Raw genomic sequence first — 12,646 nt, forward strand, 5'->3', positions numbered from 1 at the left:
TAAGAAGTAGTTGGCAGAATTTTGTAATTATGCAAAGTTGTTTAAGGAGTATAGCCTCAAATGAATTGTAATTTTTAATGTTTGCCCATTGCTGTTTGTCTTTGCTTGTGATTGTGAATTGGACAGTAGGCTTTGACTTGTGATGTGACAGAGAAATCCAGAGTTGCAGATAGTTCTTCTGCATTGTTGTCAGTGTGGGTAGTGTTAGGAACTTCATTTGCTGGAATGCATTTCCTTTATGGTTCCATGTCCAAATTTACCAATAGCAATAGCTTGAATGAAATTTAGAATGAAGAAGAAGTAAGTCATCGCTGAGCTTTTGGGGTCACGTTAAATGGAGATGGACAGATGCATAGGGGCTTCGTGAACATCAGCCTTCAGCTTATTTTCCAGATTCTTATTCCTGCCAATCAAGAGTACCATCAAAAGAAACACTTAAGTACTTGATTTCCACTGTGTCAGAGGTGTAGTCTTCCTCAGACATCTCCATTAACTTGATATTAGGGATATTCCTGTGTGGTCAGTCACCTGGAGTCTGGATTTTTCTCAAAACCCTGCATGACCTCTTGACCACTGATTCAGACTGTCTTGTTTGGCAGTCTCTGAGCTTCTGATTCTCCCGTTCTGTAGATCTTAACATATTTGCATGGGGTCTAATTTATATAGTGAACACCTTGTTATCTTAATACTTCCAGTGGCTCTGTGATCCTGATTCCACCACGAAAGCCACAGTGTTGCAGTCAAAGAAAAACAACACATGGGACTTTGTACCCTATTGCATTTTTAAGTGTGCCTGCCGAGTCCTATGTGAGAACAAATACCTTCCTCATATATTAGATTTAGGGAGATTTCTGTTACTCAGAACTAAATGCAGTTTCTTGATATAGGTTAAATTATTAGGTTTGATTATGTATCATTAAAAATAATGTGGATTTTGTTTCAAGGAAAACCTTCTGTAGATATTTCTTAGAAATATCCTGTTTAGCTGGGCACAGTAGCTCATGCCTGTAATCCCTGCACTTTGGGAGGCTTGAGGTCAGGAGTTTGAGACCAGCCTGGTTAACATGGTGAAACCCTGTCTCTACTAAAAACACAAAAATTAGCCAGGCATGGTGGTGAGTACCTGTAACCCCAGCTACTTGGGAGGCTGAGACAGGAGAATCGCTTGAACCTAGGAGGCGGAGGTTGCAGTGAGCCAAGATCACACCACTGCACTCCAGCCTGGGAGACAGGGAAAGACTCCATCGCACAAGCAAGAAAAGAAAAAAAAAATCCTATTTACTGTGCTTTCACATTAGTTGTTTAGAGACTATATTAATTTCCCAGGGCTGCCGTAACAAAGTACAAAAACTGGGTGAGAAACAAAAAACTGAGAAACTTTTTGTTTCTCAGTTCTGGACCCAGAAATCCAGAAACAAGGCATTGGCAGGACCATGCTTTTTCTGAAGATGCTAGGGAAGGATCTGTTTCAGAACTCACCTAGCTTCTGGTAGTTCCTTAGCTTGTGGCAGCATTACTCTAATTTTCACATGGCATTCTCCCTGTGTGTGTGTCTCTCCATGTGACAATATTTTTATACATACACACCACTCATTGGGTTAGGCCCCACTCTACTTCAGTATGATTTTACCTTAACTAATTACGTTGGCAACAACTCTCTTTCCGCATACTGAGGTACCGTGAATTAAGATTTCAACGTAAAAATTTTAGGAGACCCAATTCAACCCATAACACTAAGAAATGTTATTTTTTGTTTACCGAGAGAATTATGGATTTCAAATCAACTTTGTAATTTTGATAACTTAAGCATGTTACATTTTGAATCAGTGTTACCAAGTAGATACAAATACAGTTATTTTTTGTCATATAAATGTTATTTTTAATTGCTGTATACTTAGCATTTGCCATTAAAATGATTTTTTTTTTTTTTTGAGACAGAGTCTCGCTCTGTCACCCAGGCTGGAGTGCAGTGGCACGACCTTAGCTCACTGCAACCTTCATCTCCCAGTTTCAATTGATTCTCCTGCCTCAGCCTCCCGAGTAGTTGGGATTACAGGCATGCACCACCACACCCAGCTAATTTTTGTATTTTTGGTAGAGATGAGGTTTCACCATGTTGGCCAGCCTGGTCTTGAACTCCTGACCTCAGGTGATCTGCCCACCTTGGCCTCCCAAAGTGCTGGGATTACAGGCGTGAGCCACTGTGCCCGGCCCAAAATGATTTCTTATTTGTGGTTAATAACAATTAAAAAGCGGAAATAATGGTTTTGTCAAGCCCCTCTACCCAGAAACCACCAGGATCACACTGGTAGTCAAAGAAAATTCGGTGTGTTGAGTTGAAGTTTGAACACATGATCAAGAAAGGGCTGTGGCTTGTATCAGAGGGTGTTTAAAAGGATTTACTATCAGATTTGGCCTTGTGTTCTGTGATTTTGGTGAGCGTTCAAGGAAGCCAGGCTTTGGTCTGGATTGGATGTTCTCAGGTCATGAATATAATTCTCTGGGAACTCCCAAAGTTCTCATCTACAAAGCAGAAGTTAATTGGAGCTGAAAACTAATCAGTAAAGCAGCAGCAGCCAGTCATATTGGGGAGAAGAGGGGAATGTTTGATGGTTTTTGTGGTTTAGAGGTGAGTTCCGGAACAAAAGAAGACATGTTTGACATCCTCAAACGAGAAAATTTTTCATGTGTTTTATAGGCCAAGGAGGCAGAAGCTTTTGTTCTAATGAGCCAGAAAGCCCCAAAAGCCTATTTAAGTTTTCTCAGGTATCATTTCAACCTCTGAACTTCCAGAATTAACTAGGGAAGAGGAAAAACATGTAACACCTTAGAGTTTTATTAAAGAGCAAACAATATCCAATAATCTCCATTACTTTCCATGTTAACATAAGTTTTCATAACGCTCTATAGATGAATGTGATTTGGCAGTCACTTTTATTTCTTAACACCCACTTACCCATCATTCCCTCTTAGATGAAAAAAGTTAAGCACGGGGACCACAGAGTCTTGTATATTCATGTAGCTCATGATAATGGAATCAAGTTTGAAGGCTTAACCTGTGCTTAACCTATATTGGGCATTGTCAAAACTTAAATTTAGAACACTGGAAAGCAAGTATAATTAATTTTACAAATAGGGCATCAAATTTTGCAAAAAGACTCATAAGGCTATATGGTATTCCTTTTATAAGACATGGAAAACACAAAGATAACGGAAACGAACAAATCGCTAGTTAGAAGTAGGGGATTTGAGTACAAATGGGCGTAAGAGTGTTCTGTCATGATTGTAGTGGTGAAAACAAGCATTTATGAAAACTCATAAGGCTACTCTTAAAATAGCAAATTTTGTTGTATGTATATTTTAAAGTTAAACAATAAAAATGCTTTCAGTATGTTAAAGAACTCAAGACCAGGTGCAGTGGCTCATGCCTATAATCCCAGCACTTTGGGAAGCTGAGGCGGGAGGATTGCTTGTGGCCAGGAGGTTGAGGCTGCAGTGAACTATGATCATGCACTGCACTCTACACTGGGCAACAGAGCAAGACCCTGTCTCAAAAAAAAAAAAAAAAAAAAAAGGAATACAAAACATTCCTGAAACTTCATATATAAGTTCGCAATAGGACTTTTCCCTAGCTGGGCGCGGTGACTCATGCCTGTAATCTCAACATTTTGGGAGACTGAGGCAAGAGGATCACTTGAGGTCAGGAGCTAGACACCAGTCTGGGCAACATAGCGAGACCTCAACTCTACAAAAAAATTAAAAAGTGAGCCAGGCGGGGTGGTGCACGTCTGTGGTCCCAGCTACTCGGCAGGTGAAGCAGGAGGATCACTTGAGGCCTTGAGGAGGCATGATCGTGCCACTGCACTCCAGCTTGGGTGACAGAGCAAGACTGTCTCAAAAAAAAAAAAAAAAAAAAAAAAGACTTCCCCCACCATCTTGAAATTCTTCTCTGGAGGAAATGTAGGGCTGGGTGACAAGGGCTTGTGCCTCATCAGACCCTGTTTGAAACCCAGTCTGAAGTTTTGAAACACCCACAAGGGCCATACCTGACTTCATCTCACGCACATAACAGGAGAGAAGAGGGAGGTCTTCCAGAATCTGTCTTTGAGTTTACACCAGGTTCTTCCCATCTGATCTTTGGGAATGCTGTGGTTCTGAAACATAAAACGGGGACCCTACACTTCTTCCCAGGAATATCCTGCCTGGGAGCATCCTGATCCTGTCTTCAGACAAGGGGCATCCGCATCTTGTTTTCTAGGGCCTTTCCTGAGGCCACTTCCAGCTCCAAAGTTCTCATCTCAAGCTCAGCTCTGTGTCTTCATGCTGGGAAACGTCTTTATGGATCCCCAAACTCCTCTTGCTGTTGGGAACACGTGGCAGCCCTGCGTTGTGAGGTGAGAGGAAGAGGCAGTGGCAGAACCCATGCCATGGAGACACGCCCATCAGCCACAGCAGCTCCTGCTACTGCATAAATCCATAGGCACAATCACACGCCTCACAGTGTCAACATCTCCCGTGACATCACAAAGATGCCCAGCTGGGACCCACCTACAGTGATGGGGTGATGGGGTTTCACCTATAAGCGGGCAAACAGGCACTCCTCCTCACTGTGCAGTCACCTGACGTGCTTTTTCTGCGCACTCAGGTCGTGACACCCCAGGAGGTGCCCATCGCGCCCCAAGCTCCTCACGTGCCTCCACCCAGGACGCGTCTTACTAACGCCTCACCAGAGCGCGTAAGTCCAGGACGCGTCTTACTAACGCCTCACCAGAGCGCATGCGCCCTCCTCAGGAGCAGCCTCAACGCGCGCAGCCTCAGTCCATTGGCCTGCGGGAAGTGGAGTTCCCGAACAGAAGCCCCTCAGTCTCCGGAAGCCCCGCCCTGCAGACTGTTCCCAGGATGCAACACGGGCTCGCGTCTAAAAGAGCTGTGCTTTGTTGGGGCTATCTGGGAGTTTCCGCCTTCCATGAAGTGCGCAGGCGCACTTAGGCGAGGCGGGGCGACTCTAGGAAGTGGAGACATCAAGAATGGTACTGGAAGTGGCGGAAGCTCTCCTCTTGCCCTCTTCAGCTTCCGGTGTGGTGGGTCCCGGATATCGCGTGGCTGTGGCAGGTACCTTTTTTGCAGAGGTAACTGCAAAAAAGGACAGGGCAGCTGGGCGAGGAAGAGATACCAGTGATGTCCTAACTGAGCTCCCTGGGTCTGGTAGTGAGGAGCTCAGTCTTAGAATTTGAGCCGCGTCAGGGGCTACAGCATCATCACTCTTGTCCTGTCGCAGACTCAGGCTCCCTGTTCTCAGGTTCTTATGTAGACAGTGAGGGCTCAGGGAGGCTCCCACCACCACCACCACTCCACCAAAATGGCTGAAGGACCTTCCTTTAGGGTTCGGGGGATCACCTCCTTCCACAAGGGATGGATGTGAAGACAACTCATTCTTTGATGTTCAGATGGATGTGGCCCTCTGATGAGATGTGTGCACACCTCGCCAAATGCATATGTCTGTTGAGCCTGGACATTAAGTATTTCTTGATGTTCTTCTGTGTAACAGGTGATGTCCTAGGTGCTGCAGTGAACAGAAGAGACAAAATATCCTTGTTCCCTTGAAGCTAATGTCGTAGGGGCCAAAAACAAAACAAACAAACAAAAAAGGGATGCAAGTCAAGTACACTTTGTATGGACAGTGGTAATTCCTAAGAAGAAAAACAAAGATGGGCTTAAGGGGTGCAGAGGGCCTGGACTATGTGTGTCTGTGGGATAGTTTGTTACTACCTCTGGGACTCTCATCTCTTGAGTGTGCTTGGGTGTGTCCAACTGTTTTTCCTAGTGACAAAGTCTGGGTGATTCTGTGGGGACATATATTGGTGTATCTGGGAGGTCCCATGTGTCTCAGTGGTGGTCCCTGTTTTCAGGAAAGAGTGTCTGTGAATGTCCATGTGTCTCACTGCACAGCTGTGATTTTTCTGTGTCTCTGTGTTTTCCAGTCTTTGTGTGATGAAATATAGAGGCCTTGCAGGCTCAGAGTTATTAATGAATTGTACTTAAGCGTTGAGAGGCATATATTTATTGCACTATTAAATTCTTCCAAAATATAGTTTAAAAAAAAAAAAAGCTTCACAGTTTGTTAGTAAGTTTGAGTGAATTTTTTTTTTCAGGGAGTGGGGGACAGAGTCTCCATCCGTTGCCCAGGCTAGAGTGCCGTGGTGCAGTCTCAGCTCACTGCAACCTCTGCCTCCTGGGTTCAAGCAATTCTCGTGTCTCAGCCTCCCAAGTAGCTGGGATTACAGGTGTGTGGCACCATGCCCAGCTAATTTTTTGTATTTTTAGTAGAGGTGAGGTTTCACTATGTTGGCCAGGTGGGTCTCGAACTCCTGATCTCAAGTGATCTTCCACCCACCTCAGCCTCCCAAAGTGCTGGGATTACAGGCGTGAGCCACTGCGCCCAGCCTCAAGTTGATTTTTTAAAGTTTGGCATTCATTGTTTTTTTAAAAAACAACAATTGGGCAGGGACCAGAGGCTCACACCTTTAATTCCAGCACTTTGAAATGTCGAGGTGGGTGGATTCCTTGAGCTCAGGAGTTCAGACCAGGCTGGGCAACTTGGAGATACCCCATCTCTGCAAAATATGAAAATTAGCCAGATATGGTGAGGCTCGCTTGTAGTCGCAGCTAATCAGGAGGCTGAAGCTGGAGGATAGCTTGGACCCAGGAGGTCGAGGCTGCTATAAGCCATGATCGTGCCACTGCACTCCAGCCTGGAAATAAGAGCAAGACCCTATCTCAAACAAACCCCATCTCAAACAAACAAATAAAAACAGCCATATTTTATTTTAAAATATACATCAAATGAATTATTAACAGGAAGCCTGTTTTCTAAATGGTAATCCTTTAAACACTAATTTTTATGAAAGTGGCCAATGCTTTTTGTAAATCATAAAACATGAGTGTTTTCTTCAATTTGGTTTGTAAATAAATAATATCAGAGTTTGCACTTCCCTTGGTTCTTAAAATAGAATATTTTCAGAAATGGAAGCATATAAAATGCATCAGGAGTGTTGACCGAATTTCCTAGTGATTGATGGAGGCCAGCCAATCCTCAGCTGCACCTCAGAGCCTGCCATTAAATTTAAAATAGAAGATGAGAAACTAAACTTCTCAGTTGACAGTGGTCCAACTTTCTCTGCCAGCTTCTCAGAGGACTCATCTCTACTGTCACTTTTCATTCTTTTCAAGCTGTCAGAGTCTTTAGGCAACCTGTTTCATCACCCATGTCTCAGGCCACACCAATATCCTCAGTTCTGATTAACACTCATTATAGCTTTCCAGTTTCTGAAGCCTCACTGGTAAACTTTCTAGGTAGTGATTTGCTACATAAATTTAATGCCATCATGCAATGTAATGGGAAAGGTGTTTTTATTCCCCTGACCTGAGACCAAACCTCAAACTTTCTATTTTCCCTAATTGAGACTCGTCCTCTGAAGAGGGTGCAACCTCAAGTGATGTTCCAACTACTTCTAATGACTGATGTTCCAGTTAGTCTCTGGGCCTCATATGCAAAAGAAGTTGCATTGCTGCAGAGCACAGAGACTGTGCACTTTGCCTGGAAAAGGAATAAGCCTTTTCTTTTCTTTTTTTTTTTTTTTTTTTTTTTTTGAGATGGAGTCTCGCTCTGTCGCCCAGGCTGGAGTGCAGTGGCGTGATCTGGGCTCACTGCAAGCTCCGCCTTCCGGGTTCACGCCATTCTCCTGCCTCAGCCTCCCGAATAGCTGGGACTACAGGCGCCCGCCACCATGCCTGGCTAATTTGTTGTATTTTTAGTAGAGACGGGGTTTCACCGTGTTAGCCAGGATGGTCTCGATCTCCTGACCTCTTGATCCGCCCGCCTTGGCCTCCCAAAGTGCTGGGATTACAGGTGGGAGCCACCGCGTCAGGCCTAAGCCTTTTCAATCAATAGCTCAATGCCCTCTCGTGTCAATATGCAGAACAAGGAACTGAATCTATACTAGACTTTATTACAGCACAGTGTCCATTATCTTTACTTTCTCCCACTATAATACCCCAGTCTTGCCCGTAAAAATGAGAAGGGAAGTTTGACTTTGATGAGCACCAAAGTTACCAATTTTACAAAATCTAATAGCCATAATTCTTGTAGTTCCTCACCACCCTACAGTTCCCACTATTTTTACCCTAGTTCCTGCGTCTGCAGCCTGGTTTGCGTGAATGGACCTCTGCTCAGCTGTCTTTTCCATTCCTTTGCGTCCTGATTGACAGTTCCTCTTTGCACTTCTGTTTAGAGGAGGACAGTGGGTACGGCCTGCACACCTCAGGAATATTGCTGGTACCCCATCCATATCTTCCCAAGTCCTTAAGGTCTACTCAGACTTTGTAACATTTATCCAAGGCTCTACTCTTGTTCAGTATACTGATGATGTCTTTGTAGCCAAACTAAGCAAGGTGGTCTTATGGATTTCCTCATTCTCCTAGAGACACTAGCTGAATTAAGCCATAAAGTCTCCCAATCTAAATTTCAGTGGGTGTAGATAGCTATTACTTAGGATGCGAGGTATCTCAGGGCACCCAAAGCTCACCCAGAACACCTTGAATCAATTTTATCCATCGCTCTCCGCAAAATAAAAGCAGGTATGGGCCGGGTGAAGTGGCTCACGCCTGTAATCCCAGCACTTTGGGAGGCCAAGGTGGGTGGATCATGAGGTCAAGAGATCAAGACCATCCTGGCTAACACATTTAGTAGAGACCCTGTCTCTACTAAAAATGCAAAAAAAGCTGGGCGTGGTGGCTCACGCCTGTAGTCCCAGCTACTCAGGAGGCTGAGGCAGGAGAATTGCTTGAACCCAGGAGGCAGAGGTTGCAGTGAGCCGAGATCGTGCCACTGCACTCCAGCCTGGGCAACAGAGCAAGACTCTGTCTAAAAAAAACAAACAAAACAACAACAACAACAAAAAAGATATGTATAATTCTAGGAGCAGCTGGCTCTCTTCACTGAGAATTCCTACTTTTGCTCCTTTGCTAAACCTCTGTATGCCGTCCTCTCACATGCTGCCTCAGAGCCTAGTATCTGCCCCTCAGAGATATTGACCTCCTTTGTTTTTTTTGTTTTGTTTTGTTTTGTTGTTGTTGTTTTTTTCAGACGGAGTCTCCCAGGTTGGAGTGCAGTGGCGCGATCTCGGCTCACTGCAAGCTCTGCCTCCTGGGTTCACGCCATTCTCCTGCCTCAGCCTCCCGAGTAGCTGGGACTACAGGTGCCCGCCACCACGCCTGGCTAATTTTTTGTATTTTTAGTAGAGACGGGGTTTCACCGTGTTAGCCAGGATGGTCTCGATCTTCTGACCTTGTGATCCACCCGCCTCAGCCTCCCAAAGTGCTGGGATTATAGGCGTGAGCCACTGCACCTGGCCTCTTTATGCACTCTTAACCTGTCTCTTCTCATTCCTTCGTCACCACTGGACTTTGGGTACCCTACGGGTGATGTTGAGGCTGGTCCCCAAAAATTGTTATTTGTGAAAACGTTCCAGTACCCACGTATAGCCAGGAGCCCCTTTAAGGGAAAATAACTCTCCCTGGCTGGCCAACAAATAGCCCGGAGCCAAGCAGTCATCAGCTGTCGCATCTGCCAGGGAGCGTTGTCCTTCACGGAAAGCATGTAAAGCATTAGCTCTCTGCTGCGTGTGGTTAGAGTGTGCTGAACGTTTTCCGATGGCTTCATGGTTTGAGTTGACAGGATGGCATCATGTGTGCCTAAGGCAGTGCCCGTTGTGGCCCAAAAAGTATGTGCAATGAGCAGAAAATTAGCACACTTGTGTCAAGAGGAGGTTTGGGAGTGGGTGTGAGATGGAGCAGGGACTGCCTCTTCACGGCCTGTGGATCTCCCAGGCATAGAAATAAAGAACAATCTTGCTTTTCTTCAAGGTAAATTTCAGTCACCTAGTTAGCCCCAAGAAGTAAATATGCAACTTGATAAGCAAGAAGGTAACGGTAGCCTAAAACAATAGCCAAGGAAGCTAGAAGCATCGGATGTGTAGTTCTCCTGTAGAAACTAAAGATGGTGGCCGGGCGCGGTGGCTCACGCCTGTAATCCCAGCACTTTGGGAGGCTGAGGCAGGCGGATCACGAGGTCAGGAGATCGAGACCATCCTGGCTAAGACGGTGAAACCCTGTCTCTATTAAAAACACAAAAAAATTAGCCGGGCATGATGGCAGGCGCCTGTAGTCCCAGCTATTCGGGAGGCTAAGGCAGGAGAATGGCGTGAACCCTGGAGGCAGAACTTGCAGTGAGCCCAGATTGTGCCACTGCACTCCAGCCTGGGCAACAGAGCACGACTGTGTCTCAAAAAAAAAAAAAAAAAAAAAAAAAGAGAAAAAGAAATGTGTTATGGGTTGTACTAAGGTGCCAGTAAGTCTGATGATCAGGACAAAGTAAGGGGCCCTAAAGGCTGGGGTGGAGCCTAAGTAAAGCTGCACACAGTGGAGAAGACCCGTTTAGAAGACCATGTGTGGTCTGTAATGTCAGCAAGGTTTGTTTGAGCCATCAGTTCTAGGAGGCCTCTAGCCCGAGAGTATAAGAGAGCAGAAAGTTGCTTTGAACGCCTTGTTCAAGAGCCCAGCGTTGGCCAGGCATGGTGGCTCATGCCTGTAATCCCAGCACTTTGGGAGGCTGAGGCAGGTGGATCACGAGGTCAAGAGACCAAGACCATCCTGACCAACATGGTGAAACCCTGTCTCTACTAAAAATACAAAAATCAGCTGGGCGTAGTGGCGGGCGCCTGTAGTCCCAGCTACTGGGGATGCTGAGGCAGGAGAATCGCTTGAACCCGGGAGGTAGGGGTTGCAGTGAGCTGAGATTGCACCACTACACTCCAGCCTGGTGACTGAGCGAGACTCCATCTCAAAAAATTAAAATAAAATAAATAAATAAATAAATAAAAGAGCCCAGTGTTGTGTTGGAACAGGAATTAAAACAGATTAAAGAATGTGTAAGCAGAAACTCAGTTGTATGTAAGAAAACCCAATTCCCCCTGAGAACAAGAAAGAGCTGGAGTCTTTTAAAAATTAACTGTCTGTTTTTCTGTGGCTAGTGAGCCTTATCTCTCCTCCCTTCCCAGGCATTGTGAAGACCCTGCTTCCCTAGTTGTGCAGCTGCAAGTTCACTAGACAGATAAACTCAAGTTGCAAAACACGTTTTGCCTTGAAAAGTAAGAAATGATATAATGCACGTCTCAATTAATTGAATAACTGTCTTTGTCTCTCGCTTCTGTGATATCCTTCCCCCTGCACAGATCTCCCCCGGCCCCACAAAATGCTTAAAAGGTAACTTAACTCTTTGTTCAGGGCTCAGTCCTTTTGGATGCTAATCCGACTGGGCCAGTGCAGCTAAATAATAAATATCCTCCTGAACCCCATCGGTCTCTCTGATTCCTTATCAATCTCGCTACAGTGTCGTTTGAGAAAAGAACTGAGCACCTTGATCACTGTCAGTAGCATCTGTAACCCCAAGGGAAGGGCAGGTCTTGGTGAAACCCTGTATTGTGCCTCAGCAGGAGAACGTCTGGTGGGATTGGTAAGGAATATTTGCATTTAAGTGGCTCCCGTGATCACAGTATACGGAATAGCCTCTGCAAAGGTGGGCGGGGACCCTATAAAATCTATTTGCTCTCGGCCCTACCAACAGGCTTCCAGGGATTATGCCTCCTTGATTATATGTCATTTGCCTGTAGACTATTCATCTGCCTGCACATTGAGCGCTCAGCTGTGGAGTTTGAGTTTTCATAGGTACACAGATATTCGTGACCTTGATTTTTACTTGGGAAACTGTGAGGCAAAATATCCCCAGAGTGCTTTAACCTCAAAATATTGACCTAGGATACAGTTGTTGCCACAGTTTTTTTTAAGTGTGTTTTCGGTTTTTTTGTTTTGTTTTGTTTTCTATGTTTTTGTTGTTGTTGTTGTTGTTTTTGAGACAGAGTTTCCCTCTTGTTGCCTAGGCTGAGTGCAGTGGGGCAATAGCTCACTGCAACCTCCGCCTTCCAGGTTCAAGCGATTCTTCCCCCTTAGCCTCCGAGTAGCTGGGATTACAGGCACCCACCACCACGCCCGGCTAATTTTTTGTATTTTTAGTAAAGACAGGGTTTCATCATGTTGGCCACACTGGTCTCGAACTCCTGACCTCAGGTGATCCACCCACCTTGGCCTCCCAAAGTGCTGTGATTACAGGCATGAGCCACCGCGCCCAGCTGGCTAGACCATTGCTAATGGCTCAAGAGTTCAGTTCTAGCAATTGTGCTGACCCTAGTTAGGGAATGGTAAACCTTTCGTTGGTCACTCACTTGACCCCATGGGCTTCCCCAGGTGTCTACTGGTCAGGAGAGAGAGGGGACCTCCTCCAGTGTCATGGAATCTGGCAACAGACTGAGGACAGAAGAAGCTGCTTTTTTCTACAGGTGGATACCCCAAGGGCCCAGGTTTCCCTCTAAGTCAGTACCACTTTCATTTCAGGAATGAGACCACCGTGGATGGGGGCTGCTGCCTGCAGGACCCGAGACCTGAAAACTGACCAATCAGGCAGCTGGGGTGGGGCCTAGAGAACTGACCAATCAGGGGAGTTGAGGTGGAGCATCCAGATGAGAACTGTCAA

Source organism: Pan troglodytes, chromosome 20 (genome assembly GCF_028858775.2).
Source record: "Pan troglodytes isolate AG18354 chromosome 20, NHGRI_mPanTro3-v2.0_pri, whole genome shotgun sequence".
Taxonomy (NCBI): domain Eukaryota; kingdom Metazoa; phylum Chordata; class Mammalia; order Primates; family Hominidae; genus Pan; species Pan troglodytes.